Raw genomic sequence first — 15,213 nt, 5'->3', positions numbered from 1 at the left:
CTGAGCCATTGATCCCTGAGCATATCGTTTACTTTAACCATCTTAGAAGTCCCCAGTCACCCCTTGTCGTGTGATAACTGGTAACTGAGTCGTTTGATGACTGAGCCATTGATCCCCGAACGGATCATTTGCTTTCACCATCTTAGAATCTGGGTTGAAGAATGACATCGGAATTTGGAAATTGATATTGTAACCGAGAGATTAATCTCCCACTGTGGTCTCCAATTGTTTAAGGGTGAAAACAGTTTCTGCTGATTTTGGTAATTTCGAGTGTGTGGGTGAGAAACGAGTCTAAACCCTAAACAATGTACTACAAGGGAGTACTTTGATTCGAGAGATCAATCTGTACAAATCCGGCCTAAACCAAGAAATGGTCATTCCAGACTTGTTTCGGTCACAAAGTGAAGGAGAAGGGTTGGTCTAGGGAGGGAAGCGAAGAGAGTGTTGAGACCAGAATAGTTGATTCGGGAAGAGTAGTTGTGTGACGACTTGTATCAGAAAGTGGAAAGCTAACAAGTGATTCCTGAGTGTTGTATTCTCCTGACCAAAACTTGTCTTTGGTGTAAATAGGTGAGACCTATTTACACAAGTCGCAACGAAACGTACCCTGGCCTCGTAAGAAGTTGAAACGGTTGAGTAAATGGAAGAAAGCAGTAACGGGTAACGCCTGGAATTGATGTTTCCATAATGAAGGGAACGTTTCACCATTACTTTTTGTATTTACTAACCGCCTCACTCTTATGTCACTTTCTTGCAACGGGCGTAGTGTACGCCGCACGTTGTAAACCGCCAGACCAATACCCTAATGAGCATCCCCCAGTTTGTGACATCTTTTGATGTCTCGAGTGTTTTCGTGGAAAAAGTGTAGCATGTTGCTATTGTTTGGCAAGTTAAGATTGAGAGGCTTGCCGGTTCGGTGGTGACTTTCGACGGCCGAGATTTCATATCTCGAGAGGAATGTTAGCCGTTGATTGTGGTTACCTTACGTTGGTAGCCAGTGGTGTGGCCACGGTGCTGGCATGGCTTGCGCATGCTCTTGGCGTGGCTAATTAGGGTTTGGTGTCGTGACCAAAGAATCGGCATAGCTAAGTATGTGTCGTGGTCAAAGAGTTGGCAGCGTAGCCAAAGGTTGCCACAAGTTGTTTAGTGGAAAGTTTATACGGCTAAGATCTGCATCTCATGAGGAAGGATAGTCGTTGATTGTTGCAACCTTCCGTTTGCCATCCAGCGGCATTGAGGCATGTCCGGCATGGCGTTGGCATGGAAAAATTAGGGCTTTGGCACCGTGGCCAAGAGTTAGCACCGTAGCCAAGAGATTGCCACAAGTCGTTCGGTGGCAAGTTTTTACGGCTAAGATATGCATCTCAGTAGGAAGGATAGCCGTTGATTTTTGCAACATTTACGTTTGGCATCCAGCGGCATAGAGGCATGTACGGCATGGCTTTGGCGTGGCCAAATTAGGGTTTTGGCACCGTGGCCAAGAGTTGGCACCGTAACCAAGAGATTGCCACAAGTCGTTTGGTGGCAAGTTTGTATGGATGATATCTGCATCTCGGGAGGAAGGACAACCGTTGATTGTTGCATCCTCCTGTTTACCAGCCAGCGGCATGGAGGCATGGCTGGCATGGATTTGGCACCGTGGCCAAGACTTGGCACCGTAGCCAAGGGATTGCCACAAGTCGTTTGGTGGCAAGTTTGTACAGCTTATATCTGCATCTCAGGAGGAAGGATAGTTGTTGATTGTTGCAACCTTCCGTTTGGCAGCCAGCGGCATGGTTGCATGGCCAGCATGGCTTTGGCGTGAAGTGGAGTCGTTGGCAGTGTGCCGCTTGGAAGAGAGTCACTTGCGGCTTGGAAGGGAATCGCTTGCGTCTTGGAAGGGAACCGCTGGCAGCGTGCGTCTTTGTCTAAATTAGGGTTTGACATGCCGAAACCTTAATTAGCGCCCTTTACTAGAATCACTGTAGAATTCCCGTACGGACTCGGATTTTGACGGTACTCCCCTCCATTCTGATCGGAAAAGAATTCTCTATCTCCATATGAGGGAATATTTAGGTTTTCGGCTTGTTTCGGTGGTGAAAACAGCCCGACAGTAAAACTCAGGAAGAATTCAGGAGGGATGGCGGCATGGCCAAATTTAGGTTTTGATGGCACAAGCCAAAGAATTTGGCGTTGTGGCCAAAAAAGTCGTCACAAGTCTTTTAGTTCGGTGGCGGACCTGGACGGTTGAGATTTGCATCTCAGGAGGAAGGGTAGCCGGTGATTGTGGCTACCTTCCTTTTGGCATCCAGTGTCATGGAAGCGTGGCCGACATGGCGTTGGCATGTTATAGGCGCGGCCAAATTAGGGTTTTGGCATAAACCGTGAAATTTGGCATTGGGCCAGAAGTTGTCACGCGTTTGGTGGCGAACTTGTACGGCTGAGATCTGCATCTTAGAGGGAAGGGTAGCCGTTGATTTTTTCAACCCTCCGTTTGGCAGCCAGCGGCATGGAGGAATGGCCGGCATGGCTTTGGAATGTTTTAGGCGCGTCCAAATTAGGGTTTTGGCATAAACCGTGGAATTTGGCATTGGGCCAGAAGTTGCCACGCGTTTGGTGACGAACTTGTACGGCTGAGATTTGCATCTCAGACGGAAGGGTGACCGTTGATTGTTGCAACCCTCCGTTTTGGTAGCCAGCGGCATGGAGGCATGGCCAGCATGGCTTTGGCATGCCATTGGCACGGCGGTGCAGCTGGCATGGTTAGTCCTTTGGCGCGTGAGGTGTGGCTGGCATGCCGTTGGCACGGTGGTGCGACTGGCATAGTTTGCATGCCTTTGGCGCGGAGGTGTAGTTGGCATGTCGTTGGCACGGTGGTGCGGCTGGCATGGTTGGCATGTCTTTGGCGCGGAGGTGTGGCTGGCATGATTGGCATGTCTTTGGCACGGTGGTTCGGCTGGCATGGTTGGCATGCCTTTGGCGCAGAGATGTGGCTGGCATGGCATGCCATTGGCACGGTGGTGCCGCTGGCATGGTTGGCATGCATTTGGCACGGAGATATGGCTATTAGGGTTTAGCGTGTCGAAACCCTAGTTTAAAATATGTGGCATGCGTGATTGGCACGTTTGGCTAGCATGCGCGACTGGCATGTGTAGAGATGATGCCAGTCAGTACCGAGGGCTCCGCGGTGGAGCATGGCATATAAAAAAGGTACCCCTGTAATTTTACGCGGACATGTTGAATGGATCAATAAATGTGCTAGTGGTGACATTATTACTCAACTGTGACGTTACTGTCTGACTAAGATTTTATGATTTTAACCCTAAGCTAAAAACCACCATCAACAGGTGGACAATTTGGAATAAGAGAAATGCAAGACTGTTTTGTAATAGGAGAACACACTTGAATCAGTTAATAATCTCAGTCAAGTGCACTTCGTTTAATCACAAAATTGGTTAAAAAGACCAAAATCAACAATTCCTGGATGAAAAGGACATTCAGGTTTTGATATTGTTTAAATGGACAAAAATGTAAAAATAGCCAGGATATAAACAGTTTCATCCTACCCATTTTCAAATACTTTTTCTTATTTTCAATTTACATCAGGATGCATCCAGTTTCATCCTTGCTATTTTGTAAGTTTAAGTCAGGATGAATCCAGTTTCATTGTTGCTATTTTTTTGGAGTCAATTTCCCCCGTACTAATTTTACTCGTCCATTTGAACCATGTATTAAAAATATTTGGACAAATGACTCATTTTCCGTTGTTTAATTAATTGCGCTAGACGTACTAATATTTTTGAGAGATACTCTTTCAGTACTTTGATATTAATAAATGATGTCATTGAGAACAGATATTTGTATTTGTTTATTAGGTGTCATTACTTGATGACTTCGTAAGTCTATAATGAATTTACCCTTCTGTTGTCAAGAAAAAAAATATAGGGGAACTTATTTCTAGCCCTTTTCTTACTTTTTTTACATGAGTACCCACCATTACATTCATAATATTAGGAATCCATAACTATACTAGTTTACTAATTTAACCTTTACTAATTTACTAATTTAGTTTATATTTAATTACAGAAAGAAAAAAAAAATTAATACGGGCGGTGAAAATGGTCAAAGTAGCAAGGATTTAGGAAAATTCCTCAAATCATGCAATTCTTGTTTATCACGCCGTCATTTTCTCTCTTCTTTTGTTCTTTAGAAGACATTAACATCATTCGATTTTTTTAGAGCAAAACACAAACAGATGTGGTAAGTTCTTTGATTTTCACACTTCACTTTTTTCACACTTCAATGCGCATCTAGTATTCAATCTCGTCATTTAGACTTTTCACACTTCTCCTTATTGATCACTTGATGCGTATTGCTAATAAAAAAAATCAGATGATACTCTTAGTAATCATATTATTCATCTTAATGATGATGCAACTCGTTTGGTAAAGGATATGAGAGTGCATTTTTGAATATCCAAATCATCTTAGTGATTTTTTTTTTATATAATCCTGATCATAATCCTAACATGTTATTCGTTTAGCCAAAATCACCTCATGCATGTTGTTTTCTCTTAGTTTGAATGATCGGGTTAGTTGTTTGAATGTTGTTTTCACTTAGAGTCACCGTTTGAATGATTGGGTTAGTTTATGTCATACATGAAATTCTTAGTTTTCACATGAAATCCTAATTATCGCATGAAAGTTTTAGTTTTCACATGAATTCCTAATTATCACAGTATTATAATTTCTTTATTCTTGTTTAATGGAATTATGATTTATGACTAAAACAGTAAATTGTTTGTTGCATATAGTAGTAACAGGATGAAAAAAACACGTGACAAAGATATTTTACTTATTATGATATATGCAAATATCATATTTTGTGCTAGTGAAAATTCTAGGTTGTTTCTTTTCTGGACTTCACAAGGATGGTTTGATTTAAAGTAATGATGTGCTAATTTCTTCATTCACATATTGTTATTTTGGTACAGACTAATATCAAAATTTTATATCCCCGAAAATGACATTTTCCGTTTGGTTGATTATTTTTTAGAGTCCATAAGGTTGTTCAGAGCTAATTTTGGAAGTATCAATGACGATTCTCCTAGACTTGAGAAATAAGAGGATATGGTTTAATGAGAAACAGTTAGAATCTATACGATCATGTCCATTTTCAAATCTGTGAATGGAAAATTACAATTCTCACACATATAATTTTAAGAAAATCGTAATTATCACTACTTAGTTTTTGAACAGGTGAAATTATCACAACATACGAAACATAATGGATGCTATTTACTTTTTCGAAAAAACAGCTTTTCGTGAAAACGGATGATGCATCTGGTTTATCATGAGTATACCAGATGGGGTGCAAGAGTTGTTCATACCGATATTTTCATCGAAAGTCTCACATTGGACATTGCTGCATTTCAACTTTGGAGATCATCATTAGAGACGCTATAATTCCTTTAAAACTAGTAGTGCAATAGAGGAATGCCGTGGAAATGTGGAACTGATGATACTTACGTCCAATATTTCAATCAAGCAAAGACAATAAAAATTGCGAGCTCTAATCTCAGTGATTGATCAACCTGAATGTATACAACAAAAGAAGTCAGATTGTCTACTTTTCGTGGCATATTTCAGCATATGAAAAGGAAGAGGATAAAGATGGCAGTAAAGTTGGTAACAGATAAGGAACATAGCAATGTTTGTGGACTATCAAATGTTATTCGTTAGTACTTAAAACGTTGCAGTGAACCTTATTTTGTGGGAGAATCTATTTTAAATTTGGATACTGCTTAAGTACTGAAATCTGGTTGATGCCATCAGTGTTAAACAGTATGAAAAAAATGTGATTGTCGGATATTTCACAGATTGATAATGATTTTCACTCTGATAATTGGTAATGCAGATTAAATGTCTTACCGGATTGACAATATCTCTAGCAACCTGTAATACTCAGGTTGCAACAGATTCCAACACAAAAAGCTTTGTATTTCCTTTTCTTTATCTCTTACATTTAAAAGGGTTATGGGCAGTTGGTTGCTGGACATTGTGGTTGTTCAGCAACCTTTACCGGCAAAAAATACACATGTCCATCCTAGTGATAAATACACTGAAGTCTAAAACTTGAACACCTAATCTCTCAAATACTGATTGGAGCACAAAATCAGTATCAACATACAGTTGATTGCATTGCCCATGCAAGACGAAACATATAGACCAGGGATTCATAACAGTCCACCGATCACAAACACTATTCTTCAATGTCTCAAAAGTACTCTTTTTCGTCACGTGGCAAGATAATGAATCTCCTTCAAAGAGAATAACGGCTTCAACACTCGCCTCCATGGACTGGTGAAAGATTAAAACTGAAAAATGTCAGCTAAAACATATAAAGGATTATCTATGAAAGATTTAGACTTCACGAAATGATGGAAACAACAATTATCACGACTAGGATAATTACAATTTTCAAAGATAATTTGAAAATTTTCACAAGAGTATAACCATAAAAGCCATCAAAAACAAAATAACAAAAACAAAAGCCAAAGTATATCATGATTAACGGACTAATTGATTCATTCGAACAGTATACTCCTTGCATGAAGAGATTCTAGGACTCATACAGAAACTATATGAATGAATCTGGGCTATAGATGGAGTGATTGATGCATCAAACCTAAAAAAACAATTACCTGATAGTCGAGAAGTGAAGATGAAGAAGATGAAGAAAATATGGTTGACCTGAATATGATTCTCCCATAAAAGTTTTTAGAAGAAAGAATACAAAACCCAAAATAGTAACAGCAGTGTCTGCCGTAATTATCGGTCTTGAAAGTCTGTTAAAAGGAAAACAAAATCTAAAGGGAATGTTGAGATTAAAAAGGAAACTGCCCACCAAAACCCACACAAAAAACGTCCACTGATTCACCACTATCTAAATCAACGATTTTATTAATTTTGCAAAATACCGTTAAATAAGTCCATCTTAAAATGTATAATTACAAATCAACTCTAAAACTAATATTCTTAGCGGTACGATGTGAATTTTGGGCTATACATATATACCTTCTTAATGATGGTTTTCTAAAAGAGAGAGGAACTAGACCAGGGTTATTTAGAAATTTCCACAAAAAAATATATATATATAGGTAAAGAGTACCGTTAGGGTGCTTTTTGCATCGTAATTTGGGAAATGCCTCTATGATACAATGAGATGCAGGAGTTTGAATGTCATAACGAGGAAAACCTACACAATTCAACAATATCTTCCATTCGACTTCAGTTTTTTCTTTTCCACCTCAAGTATTTGCCCTCATCACCATATCCAATATCATTATCAATCCTGTTTAATCAAATAAACCACTTTCTTCTAGTTGCAACACAATTTCTACAATGATAACATTTCCGTTTTTGTTGTTTGTTATTGCCTTGTAAAAGTTTTTCAAGATTCTTGTGCAGTCATCGTCACTCCAATCAGGCAATACAGACTGCATATACTTAAATATATCACTTCGTAAATGAGCATGCAAGTTTTTCGTATGCGGTCTACATCTCGTTGGTTACATTATAGTCATACATTGCATGGCACCATTCATACCCTTGCTGAATTCAGGATTAGCTAAAGCAAGATCCTAAACCCCGCAACCATGCATGAGCTCTCTCAAAAGGAATACCATTATCCAGAACACAATTGCGCAAGTAGTGCCATGGTTTTAATGATGTTGGACTAAATGAAACCAACGGTGACAGATTAAACTTAGAATCTTTTAGTAGCCATTTTGATGATCGAGTTAAACCGTAGACAATCTGACTAGTTTCTTGGTGAAATTGAGAAGTAAATAGGTTGTAACGTTCTGCGCGCATCTGTGCCTAATAGTAATCCAATCAAACCAAATCGCATCTTCTTTCATGGGTAAGCTCTAGGTGTACCTAATAGTACTAATCAAATTGCATCTTAATAAGTTAATGTTCTACAATGTGAGCATCTTCTTCAATAGGTTAGCTCTGGGTGTACCTAATAACAATAGCACTCTAATTAAATCGCATCTTCTTTATAAGTTAATGGGATATAATGTTTAAATTGTTTACAAGTATATAAGCTCTAGGTGTACCTAATAGTACTCTAATCAAACTGCACATGCTTATGTCCAATGACCATGATTTCATTTGTTTCTGTGACTTTCGGAGTGTTATCTGGGCATGGCTTTGGTTTTGACGGAGAAATGGAGCAAAGGCGAAGCAAAACGAGTAAGGTTTGAATTTGAACCTTACCAATGACAAGATTTTGGCAAGGCTTTTGTCTTTAATATTTTTGTATTTGATATTTTGGAGAGCTTAAAACTAAACTTAGAATTCAAAAAACATAATTCATTACTACTGAAACCATTATAAACATCAATATTCAATATTCAAAGTAGAAAGATCGAATAAAACTCGGTCAGGATAAATTGTAAACACTAAATAAAACTAAACAAAGATTCTTAGAGATGAAATCCTGAAGTCTTCTTAGTTTGGTGCAGGGAAGAAGATTTCAGCATTAGTCCTCTTGGAACGGAAATGCTTCTCAGCTTCAGGTGCAAGCTTGAAGGAAGCCTCGAGAACTTGAGGATTCAATGCCTTCCAGACTGATGTCCTTCCTGCTAAGTGGCAGAAAATTGGGTTTGGAGTACTGATGATGGAAAACCAATCCATACCTTCTTGATCAGCAATCTTTGAAACCACGAAAAACCTTGGGACAATGAACAAGTTACCAGCCTCGGCTCTTATTTCCAGCTTGCGCTTACCATCAACTCCGACAATCTGAGCACGGCCGCTTCCCCGAACGATATAGGTAACCTGATAAGCTGAATCACAGGAGAATCCAGGTGAGCACATTGATCCTGCATCGATTCTGACAAGATCAGCACCAAGTCCAACCTGTTCAACCAAGGGCAAGTTCTTGGTGTTGAGAACCACAACACGCCCTCCGTTCTTGATATCGACATCAAGGGGTGCTTCTAAGCAGTTCAAAGCCATTCCTTTTCTGTCTTCTTCACTAGGCTCGGGCATCTTGAAACCATCTTTCACCTTAATAATTCCGGTGCTCTTTTGGCTTCCAACAAGCTCCTTAACCTTGTCTTCTTCCAAATCCCAAGCTCGGCCAACAAACTCAGTAGTAAATCCAGTGAAGATACCATTAGCCCCAGTAAGAGCAAACTCAGTGAATTCACCGGCCTTGTGACCTTTTGAGGTATCCCCATGAACAGAATAACAAGCTCAGTGTCTTCTTTGTTGAACCACCAAGTAACTACACCAAAAGGTAAGGCAATGGCATCACCCTCTTTGACTGCAATTACCTTCTCCTTCTCAGCTTCATAACGGATGATACCAGCAGTACCGCTTCCTTGAAGAACATAAGCAACCTTGGCAGAATCAGAATAGCTAGGCATAGCTAAACCATTCTTCTGAAGAGCAATCTTTGAAGCTCCAATGTTACCTTCTTTAAGCATAAGAAGATCAGAAGGTGACCATGAGAAGTATGATCCACCTTCACCTCCATAAACAGACTTTGACGATTTGGGTGTCAGATCAATCTCCATTATTATTAAGAAATTCTAAGAACTCTGATGAATAAAAAAATCAAAAGGATAATTCGCTCTGCAAAAAGAAAAAGAGGAAGAATAGGTATGAGATTGTGAATAAAAAGATTGACCAGGGCTGTATTTATAGGCTTACAAAATTTTAAGAATCCTACTTGAAACAGGATAAACATTAAATCCGGAAAGGATAATTTTGAAATAACTAACTGAGCTAACAAATACTAATCCTTTTCTTTTTCAATAAAATTAACCTTTTAAGAGTCAAAAAAACAAAACAAAACAAAAAAATCCTAATCCAATTTGGATAAGCATAATAGAGTTATAGTAGGTTTCCTACGGTAGAAAAAGACTTGCACTGCCACAACAATTACTAAGATTCAGGGTTTATTTTAACTTGTTGAATTTCAGCTCACCTTGTATAATCATGTGCAGGGAAGCCCCACAACCAAAAGAATTAGTACAACATCCTTGAGCAATGGGCCGCGGCATAAAATCATTATTCAAGCTCAGGACCGTGGTTCATGCTTTGGAATTCTGAATGCAAGGAACTCAAGCTTAAACTTGACTCAGCTCGTACCATATGCTTGTTTGCTGAGCTAAGACAAGCAAACCTCAAGCTTGACATGGACACTTCTGGTTCAAACTTTACAGTATGAATGTCTAAATTGGAGATTTTCTAAACAAATATCAAAAGTATAATCTTAATGCCTAAAATCATCCATAACCATAAATACCTCAATAATGCACTCCACATAATCAGAAAAGGTACTGACCATATTGCAGTGACGAAACCACATGTCTATATTCAAAAGTACCGAAGGGAGATAACGTGCAATGTACGCACTCGGTGGTGTCAGGTCAACGTGCAGCTGGGGAAGGAGGGACACACAAATACTTTTTTGTACGGAGAGGAAGCAAACAGCAGGATTCAGCTGAGAGGGTCACATGAGAAGATTGTGGTTTAATCTTAGAGAGATGGAAAGTCAAGAGCTTTTAATTGAGATGTAAATTGCATAAAACCAAATATTATATGTTTGATTGTAATTTAAAATAAAACAATTGTTAAAAGATAACAACACAAAATTTATAGACCCAATTTGGTTGATTTGCAAATTAATGATATCTAACTAACCTAACAGAGACTAAACAACCAACTGAAACTGTACTCAAATTAGAAATACAGGTGGTTGCTAATAGGACGGCCAATGGTTCCAACCACTCGTAATTAGGGTTGATGAAGTTTTTTTTTTAATCATGAAATATTTCCTATCTTCAACTTCTAACTAGTGAAGACAAAATACAGTAATGTACAAAATATGTAATATGATTGAACACTGAACAATTATTAAAGACCAACCGTAACGTCGAGTTAAAAAGCTGTAAGGAAGGTAAGCAGTGCATTCAAGAAGACATTCAGACAATTAGCTTCATAAATTTGGATTGTTTATCTTTGGTATGTTTCCTAATAAGCCGAAACGGACTTGTTATCTAGCAGACAAGCAATGATGTTAGTAGTACTAAGCTTCCTCGCTACCAAGCATTCAAGTAAAATTACCATCATATAGGATGTCAACAATGGTGCATTGGGAGTGCACAACTACTATTGAGAATCTAAAACATTAAAGACAAACACCCCAATGATGCATTACTAGATAAAGCAGATTACTGTAGATCCCTTGAACAGAAGTGACTAAAATAATCAGATACAGAATTGTGTACGAGTCACATTTAAACTGCACCTGGGAAGAGTTATCAAACTTATAAGTAACCTATGTGGGACAAAAATCTATAACCGCCTTAACCTAAGAGATAGTATATTAGATAACACGGAAGCTCATGCATACCTAAATAACCACTTAGTCTAAGACTAATCATATTAGATGACAGTTTAAAAAAATTAACACACGTTAGAAATTAAAATTTGGCAATTCTTGTAGATTAGGAAAGACTGTACTGATTTGGTTAGCAATTGGTAATAATTGTATGTTAAGAGCACTGAGAACATAAGGTCGGGCCAGTGTTGGCTCAAACCAGGTCTAGTATAAGGTTTAGCCCTAAATGAAAAACAAGAAGATTACGACAGAAACATACAGTAAATTTATTCTTATGACAAAGTGAACCTATATATGACACTGTTGTCTTGATAGTGCGACAAGCTGTTCTCAGACTATCATGCAAGAGTTATGGAGTCAGAACTCTGGATTGAAATTCCACATTTCAAACAGAAGAAACAAAAAGCACAGCACATATAAAAAAACAAAAGTGAACTAGTTTAGCCATCAATAGATAAAAGGATGGATGATGAACTTCTGATTTTTAAGATTATATTTTCCTGGCCATGTTTTAACTGACAGAGTGCTTCTCAAGGCAAAATACTTCGATAGAATGTTTGAAGACGAATACCATTACAAAATTTCAAGGTGACCTGAGCCTCCGACTAACTTTGTTCTGATTGCCCATTGGGTTGACGAAATGGACTTGCATTTGAAAACTTCTTACTTCGCCAGTTCCTTGGAATCTGGCAATCGAGGTAAATGAAAAGTATGAAACAAGCACAAGAGCAGAAAAATATGATGTTTATAATATTTGTGGCAAATTATCAACCTAATTCATATATTTGTTCTTAGGATGGTGCCACTCTGTAAATAACATATTTCCAATAAATTATATGATGCGTGCGATTGAATAAAATAAACTCTACTAGGAGTAACAAGTCAGAAATAATGTCGTGGCTGTACATCACCATCTTACAGACCTGGAATAGTCATATTTCCGCCTTAGGGATTTCGAACAGCGCTAGTAGCTATCAGACAACAAGGAGCTTTGGCTTGGGCATAAACGGCAGACTTTGATGCGTCTTACTTGAAGTTACTTTTGAAAGATGTTATTAAATACTGTAGCAGTCCACTCTTCTTGTGCCTTTTTCACAGATTTTGGGCAGAGTAACCCCTAGAAAGTCGGTGCTGGCTGCTAGATTTCTAGTTCTCAGTGCTGGCTTCTAGATTTCTACTTTCTGCTAAACAAAAAACTTTAATTTTAATCTAAATATACCAGAGCCACTTAACCAGAAACTCATAGCAAAATGGATCATTGATCAACATAGAGGAAAAGATTAATTTAATAGTAAAAGAAACGGAAAGGAAAAAACTTACAAAATTTAAGCCAGAAAGAAGAGTTTGTTGCTATTGATTCTGTTAGTCGCTTCAGCTTCAGCATGGATGGAAAGCAGTAACTAAGAAAATCAGTCATTCACTCACAAGCTTATAACCATAAGATCACGCACAACCTCCACAATCCACTTATAAGATGAAATCATGTAACAGAAACTTGCAAAGATCTCAACCATGGCCACCGCGAAATTTGCAATAAATTGCTCCACTTGATAATGCATGTTGACCATGTAAAGTAATAATAGCCTGCACCACCCAAACAAACATATTCTAACAGAACGCTAAATCACTAACACAAACACTTGCAACGAGCAACTTCATTTACAAGGATACATGCATCCATCACATGTGAGTTTCCAAATGATTACTCTTTGCACTCTCAAGCACACCCTCTAAGGGGTTTGTTGAGACCGGAATACCTCATATGCAAAATTGAAGGCCACAATCTACCACTGTTCGACTACATTAGTTTACCAGGGACACGATCTTTCCTCATTATCCCTTTGGTGCAACCAGTAAACCTCTCCATCTGCATTTTTACCCAGCGAATAAAAATTATTGGTTTGCAACGAATAAGCAATCTCTCCTTTGTTTCCCCACTAAGTACCAGCCCCAAGAGTGTATACCTGGACTTGTCCTGGTTCTGCATGTTCCTGTGGTTCATATTAGATTCTAACCACCTTATACTCATTCGTCTCGTCGTTGTAACCAAATCCAAATACATTTCTCCCTTTCAAACATTTTGTCAGACACATTGGTAACTATATGTATTCTCTAGTAACCATGTTGAAACGAAACTACCATTCAAATCTGAAGAAGGAGAATAAAACATAGACAGACGAGTGATGAAGTACTCCCATGTCTTGGATACTAATATCTTCAGGAAGAACTTTCTCCATAGATTGATGATCTTTCTTTTTCGCGAAACGGCAAAGACTATTAAAAGACAGACTGCATCACGAAGACTGTGAAACAGCTGCAGTGATATGCAAACAAGCTGGTTACAACTTACAAGTTTGCAGCTTGCCAATCTCTGAGAACCATCTCTAAGGAAATGTTCTCAAAAACTTTCGAACTAAAAGACTAATTCATAAAGCAATCCTTTTACACAATCTGTAAGTCTGCCGATTCCACACCTTCCACTTTGTTTACCTTTCTTCATTCTCCACTCCCACAGAGAACCTCCGATTCTTGAAATTCCCATTGAACATTGAACCTAGCAAGAAAATGAAGAATTTTTTAGTACCAGGAATTATCTGATTTACCTAGATGGTAATGAAATTCACCGTAAATAGGGTTCTATCTCGGGATTTTCGGCTCTATTAACATAGCATGGTTGTGAATTAGGTTACCATAGGGATATCTAGAGACTGTCTAGCTGACTTATTCATTTATTTTTCTCAAATTACCCCAAACAGAATCTTCAAAGTTCAACATTTACATTAAACCAAAATGGTTAGGAAATAGAACAATTTTAACAATTAATTTTCAGATTATTTTCCAAGTTATCAAACTGAAAAAATAAATCATGAACAAACAAGAAATGATGATGAGTTATGTAACAAAGACAGAAATTCACTCACATTCTCACTTGCTTTTAACACTAACACCTTCTTTGCCAGCAATAACAACAGCTGTGGCCATATCGAGAAACAATCCATGTCCAACGACACATTGGAACAACGAAATCTCTTTACGAGCTGCTAATCCATCTCTGATTGGTGTCTTGAAATCTCTTCTGATTGACATTGATGATGGGGTTGATGATGAGAGGATTGCAGAGAGGATGTGTGAGATTGGAGAGATAAGTTAGCAGGTTGAGAGAAAACTGGAGAGTTCTTGGGATTTTCAAGTGAGTCTTAAAAGAAGAAGAGGTATTTGAGCCCGAAATCCGAATATTTCAACCCGAAAAGGTAACAATGCCGAACGGCCCGAACTGCATAATAGAGGCACTCGGAGTGGCATCCGCATTGATTGATCTGTGAATAAGTCGAAAATCCGTAAGAACAAAAGAAAAATGCAGCGTGTCATCTCTGTTTCCTTGATAGCACGCATGGTGATATAGAGAATAATTGGTAGACGTGTTTGGAAAAATATAAGATACCTTCTTCTCCTAACCCTTGCTCTATTTTTGACAGTTAAAAATTAAGACAACCCGTTGTGTACAGGGGCGGAGCCAGGTTTTAGAAAATGCATGAGTGGGCAAGTTAGCAATTAACACATATTTAAGAGGATGCAAAATGGACTAAAATTCCTACATTTGGCTTAAATGATCAAAATTGGACTTGTGAGCCGGTTAGGCTAAGTGGGGCAATTGCACACCCATCCTCTCATGTGGCTCCACCCATGGTTGTGTGGATTGTGTTTATTTACATTGAAAAAGATATCCCTGTTATATTGGCATAAGATAAAAAGACATTCCTATTGAAAGTTTATTTACACTGTAACAATTAGGTTAAGCATACATCTCTAGTG

At 38.4% G+C, this 15,213-nt stretch overlaps 1 long non-coding RNA gene and 1 pseudogene across 2 annotated transcripts; both read right to left on the bottom strand.

The window, feature by feature from the left end:
- Positions 1–8,431: 8,431 nt before the first annotated feature.
- LOC113353380 lies at positions 8,432–10,276 on the bottom strand (annotated as a pseudogene).
- An 89-nt stretch (positions 10,277–10,365) lies between these two features.
- On the bottom strand, positions 10,366–14,568 carry LOC113353379. 2 transcript variants are annotated; one of them, XR_003361250.1, is made up of 5 exons: positions 14,322–14,568; positions 12,721–13,954; positions 12,324–12,581; positions 11,972–12,086; positions 10,366–10,500 (listed from the first exon to the last, which is right to left on the bottom strand). It is a non-coding gene; the product is annotated as an uncharacterized LOC113353379 (long non-coding RNA). The 2 variants fall into 2 exon arrangements; XR_003361249.1 differs by lacking the exon at positions 10,366–10,500 and having other exon boundaries at positions 11,354–12,086.
- Between the last annotated feature and the right edge of the window lie 645 nt (positions 14,569–15,213).

The sequence above is a fragment of the Papaver somniferum genome, chromosome 2, assembly GCF_003573695.1.
Source record: "Papaver somniferum cultivar HN1 chromosome 2, ASM357369v1, whole genome shotgun sequence".
In the NCBI taxonomy this organism is placed as follows: domain Eukaryota; kingdom Viridiplantae; phylum Streptophyta; class Magnoliopsida; order Ranunculales; family Papaveraceae; genus Papaver; species Papaver somniferum.
Note: the sequence above shows the minus strand (reverse complement) of the source record. Positions and strands in the feature narration are given on the sequence as shown.